The following is a 22,002-nucleotide window of genomic DNA, read 5'->3' on the forward strand; positions in this document are numbered from 1 at the left end:
GCTTAGTGTTCTGTTAATCATCTCACAGAGTTACATCTGTATTTCGTGGATCTCTTGGCTAGCCTTATTTCTTTGGAATCTGAGGTCAGATATTTCGGATCCCTTGGAAGACTATAGGGCCAAAGGAAATATCCTCCGATAACAAAGAGAAAGAAGCTTTCTGAGAAACTTCTTTGTGTTGTGTGAAATCATCCCACAGAGTTACAGCTTTCCCCTCAAGAAGCCTTTCGCTAAGACAGTTCTTGTGGAATTGGCAAAGTGATATTTGGAACCCCATAGAGGGCTGTGGTGAAAAAGGAAATATCCTCAGATGAAATCTGGAAAGAAGCTTTCTAAGGAACTGCTTAGTGTTCTGTTAATACATCTCACAGAGTTATATCTGTATTTCGTGGATCTCTTTGCAAGCCTTACTTCTGTGGAATCTGAGAACAGATATTTCGGATCCCTTTGAAGACTGTAGGGCCAAAGGAACTATCCTCCGATAACAAAGAGAAAGAAGCTTTCTGAGAAACTTCTTTCTGTTCTGTGAAATTATCTCACAGAGTTACAGCTTTCCCCTCAGGAAGCCTTTCCCTAAGACAGTTCTTGTGGAATTGGAAAAGTGATATTTGGAAGCCCATAGAGGGCTATGGTGAAAAAGGAAATATCCTCAGATGAAATCTGGAAAGAAGCTTTCTGAGAAACTGCTTAGTGTTCTGTTAATTCATCTCACAGAGTTACATCTGTATTTCTTGGTTATCTTTGCTAGCCTTATTTCTGTGGAATCTGAGAACAGATATTTCGAATCCCTTGGAGACTATAAGGCCAAAGGAAATATCCTCCGATAAGAAAGAGAAAGAAGCTTTCTGAGAAACTTCTTTGTGTTCTGTGAAATCATCTCACAGAGTTACAGCTTTCCCCTCAAGAAGCCTTTAGCTAAGACAGTTCTTGTGGAATTGGCAAAGTGATATTCGGAAGCCCATAGAGGGCTATGGTGAAAATGGAAATTTCCTCAGAGGAAATCTGGAAAGAAGCTTTCTGAGAAACTGCTTAGTGTTCTGTTGATTCATCTCACAGAGTTACATCTGTATTTCGTGGATCTCTTTGCTAGCCTTATTTCTGTGGAATCTGAGAACAGATATTTCGGAACCCTTGGAAGACTATAGGGCCAAAGGAAATATCCTCCGATAACAAAGAGAAAGAAGCTTTCTGAGAAATTTCTTTGTGGTCTGTGAAATCATCTCACAGAGTTACAGCTTGCCCCTCAAGAAGCCTTTGGCTAAGACAGTTACTGTGGAATTGGCAAAGTGATATTTGGAAGCCCATAGAGGACTATGATGAAAAAGGAAATATCCTCAGATGAAATCTGGAAAGAAGCTTTCTGATAAACCGCTTAGTATTTTGTTAATCATCTCACAGAGTTACATCTGTATTTCGTGGAACTCTTTGTTAGCCTTATTTCTGTGGAATCTGAAAACAGATATTTCGGATCCCTTGGAAGACTATAGGGCCAAAGGAAATATCCTCCGATAACAAAGAGAAAGAAGCTTTCTGAGAAACTTCTTTGTGTTCTGTGAAATCATCTCACAGAGTTACAGCTTTCCCCTCAAGAAGCCTTACGCTAAGACAGTTCTTGTGGAATTGGCAAAGTGATATTTGGAAGCCCTTAGAGGGCTTTGGTGAAAAAGCAAATATCCTCAGATGAGATCTGGAAAGAAGCTTTCTCTGAAATTGCTTAGTGTTCTGTTAATTTATCTCACAGAGTTACATCTGTATTTCGTGGATCTCTTTGCTAGCCTTATTTCTGTGGAATCTGAGAACAGATATTTCGGATCCCTGGGAAGACTATAGGGCCAAAGGAAATATCGTCCGATAACAAAGAGAAAGAAGCTTTCTGAGAAACTTCTTTGTGTTCTGTGAAATCATCTCACAGAGTTACAGCTTTCCCCTCAAGAAGCCTTTTGCTAAGACAGTTCTTGTGGAATTGGCAAAGTGATATTTGGAAGTCCATAGAGGGCTATGGTGAAAAAGGAAATATCCTCAGATTAAATCTGGAAAGAAGCTTTCTGAGAAACTGCTTAGTGTTCTGTTAATTCATCTCACAGAGTTACATCTGTATTTCGTGGATCTCTTTGCTAGACTTATTTCTGTGGAATCTGAGAACAGATATTTCGCATCCCTTGGAAGATTATAGGGCCAAAGGAAATATCCTCCGATAACAAAGAGAAAGAAGCTTTCTGAGAAACTTCTTTGTGTTCTGTGAAATCATCTCACAGAGTTACAGCTTTCCCCTCAAGAAGCCTTTCGCTAAGACAGTTCTTGTGGAATTGGCAAAGTGATATTTGGAAGCCCTTAGAGGGCTATGGTGAAAAAGGAAATATCCTCACATGAGATCTGGAAAGAAGCTTTCTGAGAAACTGCTTAGTGTTCTGTTAATTCATCTCACAGAGTTACATCTGTATTTCGTGGATCTCTTGGCTAGCCTTATTTCTGTGGAATCTGAGAACACATATTTCGGATCCCTTGGAAGACTATAGGGCCAAAGGAAATATCCTTCGATAACAAAGAGAAAGAAGCTTTCTGAGAAACTCCTTTGTGTTCTGTGAAATCATCTCACCGAGTTACAGCTTTCCCCTCAAGAAGCCTTTGGCTAAGACAGTTCTTGTGGAATTGGCAAACTGATATTTGGAAGCCCATAGAGGGCTATGGTGAAAAAGGAAATATCCTCAGATGAAATCTGGAAAGAAGCTTTCTGAGAAACTGCTTAGTGTTCTGTTAATTCATCTCACTGAGTTACATCAGTATTTCGTGGATCTCTTTGCTAGCCTTATTTCTGTGGAATCTGAGAAAAGATATTTCGGATCCCTCTGAAGACTATAGGGCCAAAGGAAACATCCTCCGATAACAAAGAGAAAGAAGCTTTCTGAGAAACTTCTTTCTGTTCTGTGAAATCATCTCACAGAGTTGCAGCTTTCCCCTCAAGAAGCCTTTCGCTAAGACAGTTCTTGTGGAATTGGCAAAGTGATATTTGGAACCCCATAGAGGGCTATGGTGAAAAAGGAAATATCCTCAGATTAAATCTGGAAAGAAGCTTTCTAAGGAACTGCTTAGTGTTCTGTTAATACATCTCACAGAGTTACATCTGTATTTCGTGGATCTCTTTGCAAGCCTTACTTCTGTGGAATCTGAGAACAGATATTTCGGATCCCTTTGAAGACAGTAGGGCCAAAGGAACTATCCTCCGATAACACAGAGAAAGAAGCTTTCTGAGAAACTTCTTTGTGTTCTGTGAAATTATCTCACAGAGTTACAGCTTTCCCCTCAGGAAGCCTTTCGCTAAGACAGTTCTTGTGGAATTGGCAAAGTGATATTTGGAAGCCCATGGAGGGCTATGGTGAAAAAGGAAATATCCTCAGATGAAATCTGGAAAGAAGCTTTCTGAGAAACTGCTTAGTGTTCTGTTAATTCATCTCACAGAGTTACATCTGTATTTCGTGGATCTCTTTGCTAGCCTTATTTCTGTGGAATCTGAGAACAGATATTACGGATCCATTGGAAGACTATTGGGCCAAAGGAAATATCCTCCGATAACAAAGAGAAAGAATCTTCTGAGAAACTTCTCTGTGTTCTGTGAAATCATGTCACAGAGTTACAGCTTTCCCCTCAAGAAGCCTTTCGCTAAGACAGTTCTTGTGGAATTGGCGAAGTGATATTTGGAAGCCCATAGAAGGCTACGGTGAAAAAGTAAATATCCTCAGATGAAATCTGGAAAGAAGCTTTCTGAGAAACTTCTTAGTGTTCTGTTAATACATCTCACAGTGTTACATCTATATTTCGGGGATCTCTTTGCTAGCCTTATTTCTGTGGAATCTGAGAACAGATATTTCGGAACCCTTGGAAGACTATAGAGCCAAAGGAAATATCCTCCGATAACAAAGAGAAAGAAGATTTCTGAGAAACTTCTTTCTGTTCTGTGAAATCATCTCACAGAGTTACAGCTTTCCTCTCAAGAAGCCTTTCGCTAAGACAGTTCTTGTGGAATTGGAAAAGTGATATTTGGAAGCCCATAGAGGGCTATGGTGAAAAAGTAAATATCCTCAGATGAAATCTGGAAAGAAGCTTTCTGAGAAACTGCTTAGTGTTCTGTTAATTCATCTCACAGAGTTACATCTGTATTTCGTGGTTCTCTTTGCTAGCCTTATTTCTGTGGAATGTGAGAACAGATATTTCGGATCCCTTTGAAGACTATAGGCCAAAGGAAATATCCTCCGATATCAAAGAGAAAGAAGCTTTCTGAGAAACTACTTTGTGTTCTGTGAAATCATCTCACAGAGTTACAGCTTTCTCTTCAAGAAGCCTTTCGCTAAGACAGTTCTTGTGGAATTGGCAAAGTGCTATTCGGAAGCCCATAGAGGGCTATCGTGAAAATGAAAATTTCCTAAGAGGAATACTGGAAAGAAACTTTCTGAGAAACTGCTTAGTGTTCTGTTAATTCATCGCACAGAGTTACATCTGTATTTCGTGGATCTATATGCTAGCCTTATTTCTGTGGAATCTGAGAACCGATATTTCGGATCCCTTGGAAGACTATAGGGCCAAAGGAAATATCCTCCGATAACAAAGAGAAAGAAGCTTTCTGAGAAACTTCCTTGTGTTCTGTGAAAGCATCTCACAGAGTTACAGCTTTCCCCTGAGGAAGCCTTTCGCTAAGACAGTTCTTGTGGAATTGGCAAAGTGATATTTGGAAGCCCATAGAGTGCTATGGTGAAAAAGGAAATATCCTCAGATGAAATCTGGAAAGAAGCTTTCTGAGAAACTGCTTAGTGTTCTGTTAATTCATCTCACAGAGTTACATCTGTATTTCGTGGATCTCTTTGCTAGCCTTATTTCTGTGGAATCTGAGAACAGATATTTCGGATCCCTTGGAAGACTATAGGGTCAAAGGAAATATCCTCCGATAACAAAGAGAAAGAACCTTTCTGAGAAACTTCTTTCTGTTCTGTGAAATCATCTCACTGAGTTACAGCTTTCCCCTCAAGAAGCCTTTCCCTAAGACAGTTCTTGTGGAATTGGCAAAGTGATATTTGGAAGCCCATAGAGGGCTATGGTGAAAAAGGTAATATCCTCAGATGAAATCTGGAAAGAAGCTTTCTGAGAAACTGCTTAGTGTTCTGTTAATAAATCTCACGGAGTTACATCTGTGTTTCGTGGATCTCTTTGCTAGCCTTACTTCTGAGGAATCTGAGAACAGATATTTCGGATCCCTTTAAACTCTAGGGCCAAAGTAACTATCCTCCGATAGCAAAGAGAAAGAAGCTTTCTGAGAAACTTCTTTGTGTTCTGTGAAATCATCTCACAGAGTTACAGCTTTCCCCTCAAGAAGTCTTTCGCTAAGACAGTTCTTGTGGAATTGGCAATGTGATATTTGGAAGCCCATAGAGGGCTATGGTGAAAATGGAAATATCCTCAGATGAAATCTGGAAATAAGCTTTCTGAGAAACTGCTTAGTGTTCTGTTAATTCATCTCACAGAGTTACATCTGTATTTAGTGGATCTCTTTGCTAGCCTTATTTCTGTGGAATCTGAGAACAGATATTTCGGATCCCTTGGAAGACAATAGGGCCAAAGGAAATATCCTCCGATAACAAAGACAAAGAAGCTTTCTGAGAAATTTCTTTGCGTTCTCTGAAATCATCTCACAGAGTTACAGGTTTCGCCTCAAGGAGCATTTCGCTAAGACAGTTCTTGTGGAATTGGCAAAATGATATTTGGAAGCCCATAGAGGGCTATGGTGAAAAAGGAAATATCCTCCGATGAAATCTGGAAAGAAGCTTTCTGAGAAACTGCTTAGTGTTCTGTTAATTCACCTCACAGAGTTACATCTGTATTTCGTGGATCTCTTTGCTAGCCTTATTTCTGTGGAATCTGAGAACAGATATTTCGGTTCCCTTGGAAGACTATTGGGCCAAAGGAAATATCCTCCGATAACAAAGAGAAACAATTTTTCTGAGAAACTTCTTTGCGTTCTGTGAAATCATCTCACAGAGTTACAGCTTTCCCCTCAAGAAGCCTTTCGCTAAGACAGTTCTTGTGGAATTGGCAAAGTGATATTTGGAAGCCCATAGAGGGCTATGGTGAAAAAGGAAATATCCTCAGGTGAAATCTGGAAAGAAGCTTTCTGAGAAACTGCTTAGTGTTCTGTTAATTCATCTCACTGAGTTACATCTGTATTTCGTGGATCTCTTTGCTAGCCTTATTTCTGTGGAATCTGAGAAAAGATATTTCGGATCCCTCGGAAGACTATAGGGCCAAAGGAAATATCCTCCGATAACAAAGAGAAAGAAGTTTTCTGAGAAACTTCTTTGTGTTCTGTGAAATCATCTCACAGATTTACAGCTTTCCCCTCAAGAAGACTTTCGCTAAGACAGTTCTTGTGGAATTGGCAAAATGATATTTGGAAGCCCATAGAGGGCTATGGTGAAAAAGGAAATATCCTCAGATGAAATCTGGAAAGAAGCTGTCTGAGGAACTGCTTAGTGTTCTGTTAATACATCTCACAGAGTTACATCTGTATTTCGTGGATCTCTTTGCTAGCCTTACTTCTGTGGAATCTGAGACCAGATATTTCGGATCCCTTTGAAGACTGTAGGGCCAAAGGAAATATCCTCCGATAACAAAGAGAAAGAAGCCTTCTGATTAACTTCTTTGTGTTCTGTGAAATCATCTCACAGAGTTACAGCTTTCCCCTCAAGAAGCCTTTCGCTAAGACAGTTCTTGTGGAATTGGCAAAGTGATATTTGGAAGAACATAGAGGTCTATGGTGAAAAAGGAAATATCCTCAGATGAAATCTGGAAAGAAGCTTTCTGAGAAACTGCTTAGTGTTCTGTTAATTCATCTCACAGAGTTACATCTGTATTTCGGGGTTCTCTTTGCTAGCCTTATTTCTGTGGAATCTGAGAACAGATATTTCGGATCCCTTTGAAGACTATAGGGCCAAAGGAAATATCCTCCGATAACAAAGAGAAAGAAGCTTTCTGAGAAACTTCTTTGAGTTCTGTGAAATCGTCTCACAGAGATACAGCTTTTCCGTCAAGAAGCCTTTCGCTAAGAGAGTTCTTGTGGATTTGGCAAAGTGATATTTGCAAGCCCATCGAGGGCTATGGTGAAAAATTAAATATCCTCAGATGAAATCTGGAAAGAAGCTTTCTGAGAAACTGCTTCGTGTTCTGTTAATTCATCTCACAGAGTTACATCTGCATTTCGTGGATCTCTTTGCTAGCCTTATTTCTGTGGAATATGAGAACAGATATTTCGGATCCCTTTGAAGACCATAGGGCCAAAGAAAATATCCTCCGATAACAAAGAGAAAGAATCTTTCTGTGAAACTTCTTTGTGTTCTGTGAAATCATCTCACAGAGTTAGAGCTTTCCCCTCAAGAAGCCTTTCGCTAAGACAGTTCTTGTGGAATTGGCAAAGTGATATTTGGAAGCCCATAGAGGGCTAGGGTGAAAAAGGAAATATCCTCAGAGGAAATCTGGAAAGAAAATTTCTGAGAAACTGCTTAGTGTTCTGTTAATTCATCTCACAGAGTTACATCTGTATTTCGTGGATCTCTTTGCTAGCCTTATTTCTGTGTTATCTGAGAACAGATTTACGGATCCCTTGGAAGAATATAGGGCCAAAGGAAATATCCTCCGATAACAAAGAGAAAGAAGCTTTCTGAGAAACTTCTTTGTGTTCCGTGAAATCATCTCACAGAGTTACAGGTTTCCCCTCAACAAGCCTTTCGCTAAGACAGTTCTTGTGGAATTGGCAAAGTGATATGGGGAAGCCCATAGAGGGCTATGGTGAAAATAGAAATATCCTCAGATGAAATCTGGAAAGAAGCTTTCTGAGAAACTGCTTACTGTTCTGTTAATTCATCTCACCGAGTTACATCTGTATTTCGTGGATCTCTTTGCTAGCCTTATTTCTGTGGAATCTGAGAACAGATATTTCGGATCCAATTGAAGACTATAGGGCCAAAGGAAATACCCTCCGATAACAAAGAGAAAGAAGCTTTCTGAGAAACTTCTTTGTGTTCTGTGAAATCATCCCACAGAGTTACAGCTTTCTCCTCAAGAAGCCTTTCGCTAAGACAGTTCTTGTGGAATTGGCAAAGTGCTATTCGGAAGCCCATAGAGGGCTATGGTGAAAATGAAAATTTCCTAAGAGGAATACTGGAAAGAAGCTTTCTGAGAAACTGCTTAGTGTTCTGTTAATTCATCGCACAGAGTTACATCTGTATTTCGTGGATCTCTATGCTAGCCTTATTTCTGTGGAATCTGAGAACCGATATTTCGGATCCCTTGGAAGACTATAGGGCCAAAGGAAATATCCTCCGATAACAAAGAGAAAGAAGCTTTCTGAGAAACTTCTTTGTGTTCTGTGAAATCAGCTCACAGAGTTACAGCTTTCCCCTCAAGAAGCCTTTCGCTAAGACAGTTCTTGTGGAATTTCAAAGTGATATTTGGAAGCCCATAGAGGGCTATGGTGAAAAAGGAAATATCCTCAGGTGATATCTGGAAAGAAGCTTTCTGAGAAACTGCTTAGTGTTCTGTTAATCATCTCACAGAGTTACATCTGTATTTCGTGGATCTCTTTGCTAGCCTTATTTCTGTGGAATCTGAGAACAGACATTTCGGATCCCTTGGAAGACTATAGGGCCAAAGGAAATATCCTCCGATAACAAAGGGAAAGAAGCTTTCTGGGAAACTTCTTTGTGTTCTGTGAAATCATCTCACAGAGTTACAGCTTTCCCCTCAAGAAGCCTTTCGCTAAGACAGTTCTTGTGGAATTGGCAAAGTGATATTTGGAAGCTCTTAGAGTTCTATGGTGAAAATGGAAATATCCTCAGATGAAATCTGGAAAGAAGCTTTCTGAGAAACTGCTTAGTGTTCTGTTAATTCATCTCACAGAGTTACATCTGTATTTCGTGGATCTCTTTGCTAGCCTTATTTCTGTGGAATCTGAGAACAGATATTTCGGATCCCTTGGAAGACTATAGGGCCAAAGGAAATATCCTCCGATAAAAAAGAGAAAGAAGTTTTCTGAGAAACTTCTTTGTGTTCTGTGAAATCATCTCACAGAGTTACAGCTTTCCCCTCAATAAGCCTTTCGCTAAGACAGTTGTTGTGGAATTGGCAAAGTGATATTTGGAAGCCCATAGAGGGCTATGGTGAAAATGGAAATATCCTCAGATGAAATCTGGAAAGAAGCTTTCTGAGAAACTGCTTAGTGTTCTGTTAATTCATCTCACTGAGTTACATCTGTATTTCGTGGATCTCTTTGCTAGCCTTATTTCTGTGGAATCTGAGAACAGATATTTCGGATCACTTGGAAAACTATAGGGCCAAAGGAAATATCCTCCGATAACAAAGGGAAAGAAGCTTTCTGAGAAACTTCTTTGTGTTCTGTGAAATCATCTCACAGAGTTACAGCTTTCCCCTGAGGAAGCCTTTCGCTAAGACAGTTCTTGTGGATTTGGCAAAGTGATATTTGGAAGCCCATAGAGGGCTATGGTGAAAAAGGAAATATCCTCAGATGAAATCTGGAAAGAAGCTTTCTGAGAAACTGCTTAGTGTTCTGTTAATTTATCTCACAGAGTTACATCTGTATTTAGTGGATCTCCTTGCTAGCCTTATTTCTGTGGAATATGAGAACAGATATTTCGGATCCCTTTGAAGACTATAGGGCCAAAGAAAATATCCTCCGATAACAAAGAGAAAGAATCTTTCTGTGAAACTTCTTTGTGTTCTGTGAAATCATCTCACAGAGTTAGAGCTTTCCCCTCAAGAAGCCTTTCGCTAAGACAGTTGTTGTGGAATTGGCAAAGTGATATTTGGAAGCCCATAGAGGGCTAGGGTGAAAAAGGAAATATCCTCAGAGGAAATCTGGAAAGAAAATTTCTGAGAAACTGCTTAGTGTTCTGTTAATTCATCGCACAGAGTTACATCTGTATTTCGTGGATCTCTTTGCTAGCCTTATTTCTGTGGAATCTGAGAACAGATAATTCGGATCCCTTGGAAGACTATAGGGCCAAAGGAAATATCCTCCGATAACAAAGAGAAAGAACCTTTCTGAGAAACTTCTTTCTGTTCTGTGAAATCATCTCACTGAGTTACAGCTTTCCCCTCAAGAAGCCTTTCCCTAAGACAGTTCTTGTGGAATTGGCAAAGTGATATTTGGAAGCCCATAGAGGGCTATGGTGAAAAAGGTAATATCCTCAGATGAAATCTGGAAAGAAGCTTTCTGAGAAACTGCTTAGTGTTCTGTTAATAAATCTCACGGAGTTACATCTGTGTTTCGTGGATCTCTTTGCTAGCCTTACTTCTGAGGAATCTGAGAACAGATATTTCGGATCCCTTTAAACTCTAGGGCCAAAGTAACTATCCTCCGATAGCAAAGAGAAAGAAGCTTTCTGAGAAACTTCTTTGTGTTCTGTGAAATCATCTCACAGAGTTACAGCTTTCCCCTCAAGAAGTCTTTCGCTAAGACAGTTCTTGTGGAATTGGCAAAGTGATATTTGGAAGCCCATAGAGGGCTATGGTGAAAATGGAAATATCCTCAGATGAAATCTGGAAATAAGCTTTCTGAGAAACTGCTTAGTGTTCTGTTAATTCATCTCACAGAGTTACATCTGTATTTAGTGGATCTCTTTGCTAGCCTTATTTCTGTGGAATCTGAGAACAGATATTTCGGATCCCTTGGAAGACTATAGGGCAAAAGGAAATATCCTCCGATAACAAAGGGAAAGAAGCTTTCTGGGAAACTTCATTGTGTTCTGTGAAATCATCTCACAGAGTTACAGCTTTCCCCTCAGGAAGCCTTTCGCTAAGACAGTTCTTGTGGAATTGGCAAAGTGCTATTCGGAAGGCCATAGAGGGCTATGGTGAAAATGCAAATTTCCTCAGAGGAAATCTGGAAAGAAGCTTTCTGAGAAACTGCTTAGTGTTCTGTTAATTCATCGCACAGAGTTACATCTGTATTTCATGGATCTCTTTGCTAGCCTTATTTCTGTGGAATCTGAGAACAGATATTTCGGAAACCTTGGAAGACTATAGGGCCAAAGGAAATATCCTCCGATAACAAAGAGAAAGAAGCTTTCTGAGAAACTTCTTTGTGTTCTGTGAAATCAGCTCACAGAGTTACAGCTTTCCCCTCAAGAAGCCTTTCGCTAAGACAGTTCTTGTGGAATTTCAAAGTGATATTTGGAAGCCCATAGAGGGCTATGGTGAAAAAGGAAATATCCTCAGGTGATATCTGGAAAGAAGCTTTCTGAGAAACTGCTTAGTGTTCTGTTAATCATCTCACAGAGTTACATCTGTGTTTCATGGATCTCTTGGCTAGCCTTATTTCTGTGGAATCTGAGAACAGATATTTCGGATCCCTTGGAAGACTATAGGGTCAAAGGAAATATCCTCCGATAACAAAGAGAAAGAAGCTTTCTGAGAAACTTCTTTCTGTTCTGTGAAATCATCTCACTGAGTTTCAGCTTTTCCCTCAAGAAGCCTTTCCCTAAGACAGTTCTTGTGGAATTGGCAAAGTGATATTTGGAAGCCCATAGAGGGCTGTGGTGAAAAAGGAAATATCCTCAGATGAAATCTGGAAAGAAGCTTTCTGAGAAACTGCTTAGTGTTCTGTTAATACATCTCACAGAGTTACATCTGTGTTTCGTGGATCTCTATGCTAGCCTTACTTCTGTGGAATCTGAGAACAGATATTTCGGATCCCTTTAAAGACTCTAGGGCCAAAGTAACTATCCTCCGATAACAAAGAGAAAGAAGGTTTCTGAGAAACTTCTTTGTGTTCTGTGAAATCATCTCACAGAGTTACAGTTTCCCCTCAGGAAGCCTTTCGCTAAGACAGTTCTTGTGGAATTGGCAAAGTGATATTTGGAAGCCCTTAGAGGGTTATGGTGAAAAAGGAAATATCCTCAGGTAAAACCTGGAAAGAAGCTTTCTGAGAAACTGCTTAGTGTTCTGTTAATCATCTCACAGAGTTACATCTGTATTTCGTGTATCTCTTTGCTAGCCTTATTTCTGTGGAATCTGAGAAGAGATATTTCGGATCCCTTGAAAGACAATAGGGCCAAAGGAAATATCCTCCGATAACAAAGACAAAGAAGCTTTCTGAGAAATTTCTTTGCGTTCTCTGAAATCATCTCACAGAGTTACAGGTTTCGCCTCAAGGAGCATTTCGCTAAGACAGTTCTTGTGGAATTGGCAAAATGATATTTGGAAGCCCATAGAGGGCTATGGTGAAAAAGGAAATATCCTCCGATGAAATCTGGAAAGAAGCTTTCTGAGAAACTGCTTAGTGTTCTGTTAATTCACCTCACAGAGTTACATCTGTATTTCGTGGATCTCTTTGCTAGCCTTATTTCTGTGGAATCTGAGAACAGATATTTCGGTTCCCTTGGAAGACTATTGGGCCAAAGGAAATATCCTCCGATAACAAAGAGAAACAATTTTTCTGAGAAACTTCTTTGCGTTCTGTGAAATCATCTCACAGAGTTACAGCTTTCCCCTCAAGAAGCCTTTCGCTAAGACAGTTCTTGTGGAATTGGCAAAGTGATATTTGGAAGCCCATAGAGGGCTATGGTGAAAAAGGAAATATCCTCAGGTGAAATCTGGAAAGAAGCTTTCTGAGAAACTGCTTAGTGTTCTGTTAATTCATCTCACTGAGTTACATCTGTATTTCGTGGATCTCTTTGCTAGCCTTATTTCTGTGGAATCTGAGAAAAGATATTTCGGATCCCTCGGAAGACTATAGGGCCAAAGGAAATATCCTCCGATAACAAAGAGAAAGAAGTTTTCTGAGAAACTTCTTTGTGTTCTGTGAAATCATCTCACAGATTTACAGCTTTCCCCTCAAGAAGACTTTCGCTAAGACAGTTCTTGTGGAATTGGCAAAATGATATTTGGAAGCCCATAGAGGGCTATGGTGAAAAAGGAAATATCCTCAGATGAAATCTGGAAAGAAGCTGTCTGAGGAACTGCTTAGTGTTCTGTTAATACATCTCACAGAGTTACATCTGTATTTCGTGGATCTCTTTGCTAGCCTTACTTCTGTGGAATCTGAGACCAGATATTTCGGATCCCTTTGAAGACTGTAGGGCCAAAGGAACTATCCTCCGATAACAAAGAGAAAGAAGCTTTCTGAGAAACTTCTTTGTGTTCTGTGAAATTATCTCACAGAGTTACAGCTTTCCCCTCAGGAAGCCGTTCGCTAAGACAGTTCTTGTGGAATGGCAAAGTGATATCTGGAAGCCCATAGAGGGCTATGGTGAAAAAGGAAATATCCTCAGATGAAATCTGGAAAGAAGCTTTCTGAGAAACTGATTAGTGTTCTGTTAATTCATCTCACAGAGTTACATTTGTATTTCGTGGATCTCTTTGCTAGCCTTATTTCTGTGGAATCTGAGAACAGATATTTCGGATCCCTTGGAAGACTATAGGGCCAAAGGAAATATCCTCCGATAACAAAGAGAAAGAAGCCTTCTGATTAACTTCTTTGTGTTCTGTGAAATCATCTCACAGAGTTACAGCTTTCCCCTCAAGAAGCCTTTCGCTAAGACAGTTCTTGTGGAATTGGCAAAGTGATATTTGGAAGAACATAGAGGTCTATGGTGAAAAAGGAAATATCCTCAGATGAAATCTGGAAAGAAGCTTTCTGAGAAACTGCTTAGTGTTCTGTTAATTCATCTCACAGAGTTACATCTGTATTTCGGGGTTCTCTTTGCTAGCCTTATTTCTGTGGAATCTGAGAACAGATATTTCGGATCCCTTTGAAGACTATAGGGCCAAAGGAAATATCCTCCGATAACAAAGAGAAAGAAGCTTTCTGAGAAACTTCTTTGAGTTCTGTGAAATCGTCTCACAGAGATACAGCTTTTCCGTCAAGAAGCCTTTCGCTAAGAGAGTTCTTGTGGATTTGGCAAAGTGATATTTGCAAGCCCATCGAGGGCTATGGTGAAAAATTAAATATCCTCAGATGAAATCTGGAAAGAAGCTTTCTGAGAAACGGCTTCGTGTTCTGTTAATTCATCTCACAGAGTTACATCTGCATTTCGTGGATCTCTTTGCTAGCCTTATTTCTGTGGAATATGAGAACAGATATTTCGGATCCCTTTGAAGACCATAGGGCCAAAGAAAATATCCTCCGATAACAAAGAGAAAGAATCTTTCTGTGAAACTTCTTTGTGTTCTGTGAAATCATCTCACAGAGTTAGAGCTTTCCCCTCAAGAAGCCTTTCGCTAAGACAGTTCTTGTGGAATTGGCAAAGTGATATTTGGAAGCCCATAGAGGGCTAGGGTGAAAAAGGAAATATCCTCAGAGGAAATCTGGAAAGAAAATTTCTGAGAAACTGCTTAGTGTTCTGTTAATTCATCTCACAGAGTTACATCTGTATTTCGTGGATCTCTTTGCTAGCCTTATTTCTGTGTTATCTGAGAACAGATTTACGGATCCCTTGGAAGAATATAGGGCCAAAGGAAATATCCTCCGATAACAAAGAGAAAGAAGCTTTCTGAGAAACTTCTTTGTGTTCCGTGAAATCATCTCACAGAGTTACAGGTTTCCCCTCAACAAGCCTTTCGCTAAGACAGTTCTTGTGGAATTGGCAAAGTGATATGGGGAAGCCCATAGAGGGCTATGGTGAAAATAGAAATATCCTCAGATGAAATCTGGAAAGAAGCTTTCTGAGAAACTGCTTACTGTTCTGTTAATTCATCTCACCGAGTTACATCTGTATTTCGTGGATCTCTTTGCTAGCCTTATTTCTGTGGAATCTGAGAACAGATATTTCGGATCCAATTGAAGACTATAGGGCCAAAGGAAATACCCTCCGATAACAAAGAGAAAGAAGCTTTCTGAGAAACTTCTTTGTGTTCTGTGAAATCATCCCACAGAGTTACAGCTTTCTCCTCAAGAAGCCTTTCGCTAAGACAGTTCTTGTGGAATTGGCAAAGTGCTATTCGGAAGCCCATAGAGGGCTATGGTGAAAATGAAAATTTCCTAAGAGGAATACTGGAAAGAAGCTTTCTGAGAAACTGCTTAGTGTTCTGTTAATTCATCGCACAGAGTTACATCTGTATTTCGTGGATCTCTATGCTAGCCTTATTTCTGTGGAATCTGAGAACCGATATTTCGGATCCCTTGGAAGACTATAGGGCCAAAGGAAATATCCTCCGATAACAAAGAGAAAGAAGCTTTCTGAGAAACTTCTTTGTGTTCTGTGAAATCATCTCACAGAGTTACAGCTTTCCCCTCAAGAAGCCTTTCGCTAAGACAGTTCTTGTGGAATTTCAAAGTGATATTTGGAAGCCCATAGAGGGCTATGGTGAAAAAGGAAATATCCTCAGGTGATATCTGGAAAGAAGCTTTCTGAGAAACTGCTTAGTGTTCTGTTAATCATCTCACAGAGTTACATCTGTATTTCGTGGATCTCTTTGCTAGCCTTATTTCTGTGGAATCTGAGAACAGACATTTCGGATCCCTTGGAAGACTATAGGGCCAAAGGAAATATCCTCCGATAACAAAGGGAAAGAAGCTTTCTGGGAAACTTCTTTGTGTTCTGTGAAATCATCTCACAGAGTTACAGCTTTCCCCTCAAGAAGCCTTTCGCTAAGACAGTTCTTGTGGAATTGGCAAAGTGATATTTGGAAGCTCTTAGAGTTCTATGGTGAAAATGGAAATATCCTCAGATGAAATCTGGAAAGAAGCTTTCTGAGAAACTGCTTAGTGTTCTGTTAATTCATCTCACAGAGTTACATCTGTATTTCGTGGATCTCTTTGCTAGCCTTATTTCTGTGGAATCTGAGAAGAGATATTTCGGATCCCTTGGAAGACTATAGGGCCAAAGGAAATATCCTCCGATAAAAAAGAGAAAGAAGTTTTCTGAGAAACTTCTTTGTGTTCTGTGAAATCATCTCACAGAGTTACAGCTTTCCCCTCAATAAGCCTTTCGCTAAGACAGTTGTTGTGGAATTGGCAAAGTGATATTTGGAAGCCCATAGAGGGCTATGGTGAAAATGGAAATATCCTCTGATGAAATCTGGAAAGAAGCTTTCTGAGAAACTGCTTAGTGTTCTGTTAATTCATCTCACTGAGTTACATCTGTATTTCGTGGATCTCTTTGCTAGCCTTATTTCTGTGGAATCTGAGAACAGATATTTCGGATCACTTGGAAAACTATAGGGCCAAAGGAAATATCCTCCGATAACAAAGGGAAAGAAGCTTTCTGAGAAACTTCTTTGTGTTCTGTGAAATCATCTCACAGAGTTACAGCTTTCCCCTGAGGAAGCCTTTCGCTAAGACAGTTCTTGTGGATTTGGCAAAGTGATATTTGGAAGCCCATAGAGGGCTATGGTGAAAAAGGAAATATCCTCAGATGAAATCTGGAAAGAAGCTTTCTGAGAAACTGCTTAGTGTTCTGTTAATTTATCTCACAGAGTTACATCTGTATTTAGTGGATCTCCTTGCTAGCCTTATTTCTGTGGAATATGAGAACAGATATTTCGGATCCCTTTGAAGACTATAGGGCCAAAGAAAATATCCTCCGATAACAAAGAGAAAGAATCTTTCTGTGAAACTTCTTTGTGTTCTGTGAAATCATCTCACAGAGTTAGAGCTTTCCCCTCAAGAAGCCTTTCGCTAAGACAGTTGTTGTGGAATTGGCAAAGTGATATTTGGAAGCCCATAGAGGGCTAGGGTGAAAAAGGAAATATCCTCAGAGGAAATCTGGAAAGAAAATTTCTGAGAAACTGCTTAGTGTTCTGTTAATTCATCGCACAGAGTTACATCTGTATTTCGTGGATCTCTTTGCTAGCCTTATTTCTGTGGAATCTGAGAACAGATAATTCGGATCCCTTGGAAGACTATAGGGCCAAAGGAAATATCCTCCGATAACAAAGAGAAAGAAGCTTTCTGAGAAACTGCTTTGTGTTCTGTGAAATCATCTCACAGAGTTACAGCTTTTCCCTCAAGAAGCCTTTCGCTAAGACAGTTCTTGTGGAATTTCAAAGTGATATTTGGAAGCCCATAGAGGGCTATGGTGAAAAAGGAAATATCCTCAGGTGATATCTGGAAAGAAGCTTTCTGAGAAACTGCTTAGTGTTCTGTTAATCATCTCACAGAGTTACATCTGTATTTCGTGGATCTCTTTGCTAGCCTTATTTCTGTGGAATCTGAGAACAGATATTTCGGATCCCTTGGAAGACTATAGGGCCAAAGGAAATATCCTCCGATAACAAAGAGAAAGAATCTTTCTGAGAAACTTCTTTGTGTTCTGTGAAATCATCTCACAGAGTTACAGCTTTCCCCTCAAGAAGCCTTTCGCTAAGACAGTTCTTGTGGAATTGGAAAAGTGATATTTGGAAGCCCATAGAGGGCTATGGTGAAAAAGGAAATATCCTCAGATGAAATCTGGAAAGAAGCTTTCTGTGAAACTGCTTAGTGTTCTGTTAATTCATCTCACAGAGTTACATCTGTATTTCGTGGATCTCTTTGCTAGTCTTATTTCTGTGGAATCTGAGAACAGATATTTCGGATCCATTGGAAGACTATAGGGCCAAAGGAAATATCCTCCGATAACAAAGAGAAAGAAGCTTTCTGAGAAACTTCTTTGTGTTCTGTGAAATCATCTCACAGAGTTACAGCTTTCCCATCAAGAAGCCTTTCGCTAAGACAGTTCTTGTGGAATTGGCAAAGTGATATTTGGAAGCCCGTAGAGGGCTATGGTGAAAAAGGAAATATCCTCACATGAAATCTGGAAAGAAGTTTTCTGAGAAACTGCTTAGTTTCCTGTTAATTCATCTCACAGAGTTACATCTGTATTTCGTGGATCTCTTTGCTACCCTTATTTCTGTGGAATCTGAGAATAGATATTTCGGATCCCTTTGAAGACTATAGGGCCAAAGGAAATATAATCCGGTAACAAAGAGAAAGAAGCTTTCTGAGAAACTTCTTTGTGTTCTGTGAAATCATCTCACAGAGTTACAGCTTTCCCCTCAAGAAGCCTTTCGCTAAGACAGTTCTTGTGGAATTGGCAAAGTGATATTTGGAAGCCCATAGAGGGTTATGGTGAAAAAGGAAATATCCTCAGGTGAAATCTGGAAAGAAGCTTTCTGAGAAACTGCTTAGTGTTCTGTTAATTCATCGCACAGAGTTACATCTGTATTTCGTGGATCTCTTTGCTAGCCTTATTTCTGTGGAATCTGAGAACAGATATTTCGGATCCCTTGGAAGACTATAGGGCCAAAGGAAATATCCTCCGATAACAAAGAGAAAGAAGCTTTCTGAGAAACTGCTTTGTGTTCTGTGAAATCATCTCACAGAGTTACAGCTTTTCCCTCAAGAAGCCTTTCGCTAAGACAGTTCTTGTGGAATTTCAAAGTGATATTTGGAAGCCCATAGAGGGCTATGGTGAAAAAGGAAATATCCTCAGGTGATATCTGGAAAGAAGCTTTCTGAGAAACTGCTTAGTGTTCTGTTAATCATCTCACAGAGTTACATCTGTATTTCGTGGATCTCTTTGCTAGCCTTATTTCTGTGGAATCTGAGAACAGATATTTCGGATCCCTTGGAAGACTATAGGGCCAAAGGAAATATCCTCCGAAAACAAAGAGAAAGAATCTTTCTGAGAAACTTCTTTGTGTTCTGTGAAATCATCTCACAGAGTTACAGCTTTCCCCTCAAGAAGCCTTTCGCTAAGACAGTTCTTGTGGAATTGGAAAAGTGATATTTGGAAGCCCATAGAGGGCTATGGTGAAAAAGTAAATATCCTCAGATGAAATCTGGAAAGAAGCTTTCTGTGAAACTGCTTAGTGTTCTGTTAATTCATCTCACAGAGTTACATCTGTATTTCGTGGATCTCTTTGCTAGCCTTATTTCTGTGGAATCTGAGAACAGATATTTCGGATCCCTTGGAAGACTATAGGGCCAAAGGAAATATCCTCCGATAACAAAGAGAAAGAAGCTTTCTGAGAAACTTCTTTGTGTTCTGTGAAATCATCTCACAGAGTTACAGCTTTCCCATCAAGAAGCCTTTCGCTAAGACAGTTCTTGTGGAATTGGCAAAGTGATATTTGGAAGCCCATAGAGGGCTATGGTGAAAAAGGAAATATCCTCACATGAAATCTGGAAAGAAGTTTTCTGAGAAACTGCTTAGTGTCCTGTTAATTCATCTCACAGAGTTACATCTGTATTTCGTGGATCTCTTTGCTACCCTTATTTCTGTGGAATCTGAGAACAGATATTTCGGATCCCTTTGAAGACTATAGGGCCAAAGGAAATATAATCCGGTAACAAAGAGAAAGAATCTTTCTGAGAAACTTCTTTGTGTTCTGTGAAATCATCTCACAGAGTTACAGCTTTCCCCTCAAGAAGCCTTTCGCTAAGACAGTTCTTGTGGAATTGGAAAAGTGATATTTGGAAGCCCATAGAGGGCTATGGTGAAAAAGTAAATATCCTCAGATGAAATCTGGAAAGAAGCTTTCTGTGAAACTGCTTAGTGTTCTGTTAATTCATCTCACAGAGTTACATCTGTATTTCGTGGATCTCTTTGCTAGCCTTATTTCTGTGGAATCTGAGAACAGATATTTCGGATCCCTTGGAAGACTATAGGGCCAAAGGAAATATCCTCCGATAACAAAGAGAAAGAAGCTTTCTGAGAAACTTCTTTGTGTTCTGTGAAATCATCTCACAGAGTTACAGCTTTCCCATCAAGAAGCCTTTCGCTAAGACAGTTCTTGTGGAATTGGCAAAGTGATATTTGGAAGCCCATAGAGGGCTATGGTGAAAAAGGAAATATCCTCACATGAAATCTGGAAAGAAGTTTTCTGAGAAACTGCTTAGTGTCCTGTTAATTCATCTCACAGAGTTACATCTGTATTTCGTGGATCTCTTTGCTACCCTTATTTCTGTGGAATCTGAGAACAGATATTTCGGATCCCTTGGAAGACTATAGGGCCAAAGGAAATATCCTCCGATAACAAAGAGAAAGAAGCTTTCTGAGAAACTGCTTTGTGTTCTGTGAAATCATCTCACAGAGTTACAGCTTTTCCCTCAAGAAGCCTTTCGCTAAGACAGTTCTTGTGGAATTTCAAAGTGATATTTGGAAGCCCATAGAGGGCTATGGTGAAAAAGGAAATATCCTCAGGTGATATCTGGAAAGAAGCTTTCTGAGAAACTGCTTAGTGTTCTGTTAATCATCTCACAGAGTTACATCTGTATTTCGTGGATCTCTTTGCTAGCCTTATTTCTGTGGAATCTGAGAACAGATATTTCGGATCCCTTGGAAGACTATAGGGCCAAAGGAAATATCCTCCGAAAACAAAGAGAAAGAATCTTTCTGAGAAACTTCTTTGTGTTCTGTGAAATCATCTCACAGAGTTACAGCTTTCCCCTCAAGAAGCCTTTCGCTAAGACAGTTCTTGTGGAATTGGAAAAGTGATATTTGGAAGCCCATAGAGGGCTATGGTGAAAAAGTAAATATCCTCAGATGAAATCTGGAAAGAAGCTTTCTGTGAAACTGCTTAGTGTTCTGTTAATTCATCTCACAGAGTTACATCTGTATTTCGTGGATCTCTTTGCTAGCCTTATTTCTGTGGAATCTGAGAACAGATATTTCGGATCCCTTGGAAGACTATAGGGCCAAAGGAAATATCCTCCGATAACAAAGAGAAAGAAGCTTTCTGAGAAACTTCTTTGTGTTCTGTGAAATCATCTCACAGAGTTACAGCTTTCCCATCAAGAAGCCTTTCGCTAAGACAGTTCTTGTGGAATTGGCAAAGTGATATTTGGAAGCCCATAGAGGGCTATGGTGAAAAAGGAAATATCCTCACATGAAATCTGGAAAGAAGTTTTCTGAGAAACTGCTTAGTGTCCTGTTAATTCATCTCACAGAGTTACATCTGTATTTCGTGGATCTCTTTGCTACCCTTATTTCTGTGGAATCTGAGAACAGATATTTCGGATCCCTTTGAAGACTATAGGGCCAAAGGAAATATAATCCGGTAACAAAGAGAAAGAAGCTTTCTGAGAAACTTCTTTGTGTTCTGTGAAATCATCTCACAGAGTTACAGCTTTCCCCTCAAGAAGCCTTACACTAAGACAGTTCTTGTGTAATTGGCAAAGTGATATTTGGAAGCCCTTAGAGGGCTATGGTGAAAAAGGAAATATCCTCAGATGAGATGTGGTAGGGGCTTTCTGAGAAACTGCTTAGTGTTCTGTTAATTCATCTCACTGAGTTACATCTGTATTTCGTGGATCTCTTTGCTAGCCTTATTTCTGTGGAATCTGAGAAAAGATATTTCAGATCCCTCGGAAGACTATAGGGCCAAAGGAAATATCCTCCGATAACAAAGAGAAAGAAGCTTTCTGAGAAACTTCTTTGTGTTCTGTGAAATCATCTCACAGAGTTACAGTTTTCCCCTCAAGAAGACTTTCGCTAAGACAGTTCTTGTGTAATTGGCAAAATGATATTTGGAACCCCATAGAGGGCTATGGTGAAAAAGGAAATATCCTCAGATGAAATCTGGAAAGAAGATTTCTGAGGAACTGCTTAGTGTTCTGTTAATACATCTCACAGAGTTACATCTGTATTTCGTGGATCTCTTTGCTAGGCTTACTTCTGTGGAATCTGAGAACAGATATTTCGGATCCCTTTGAGGACTGTAGGGCCAAAGGAACTATCCTCCGATAACAAAGAGAAAGAAGCTTTCTGAGAAACTTCTTTGTGTTCTGTGAAATTATCTCACAGAGTTACAGCTTTCCCCTCAGGAAGCCGTTCGCTAAGACAGTTCTTGTGGAATTGGCAAAGTGATATTTGGAACCCCTAGAGGGCTATGGTGAAAAAGGAAATATCCTCAGATGAAAACTGGAAAGAAGCTTTCTGAGAAACTGATTAGTGTTCTGTTAATTCATCTCACAGAGTTACATTTGTATTTCGTGGATCTCTTTGCTAGCCTTATTTCTGTGGA

The sequence above is a fragment of the Macaca mulatta genome, chromosome 13, assembly GCF_049350105.2.
Source record: "Macaca mulatta isolate MMU2019108-1 chromosome 13, T2T-MMU8v2.0, whole genome shotgun sequence".
Taxonomy (NCBI): Eukaryota; Metazoa; Chordata; class Mammalia; order Primates; family Cercopithecidae; genus Macaca; species Macaca mulatta.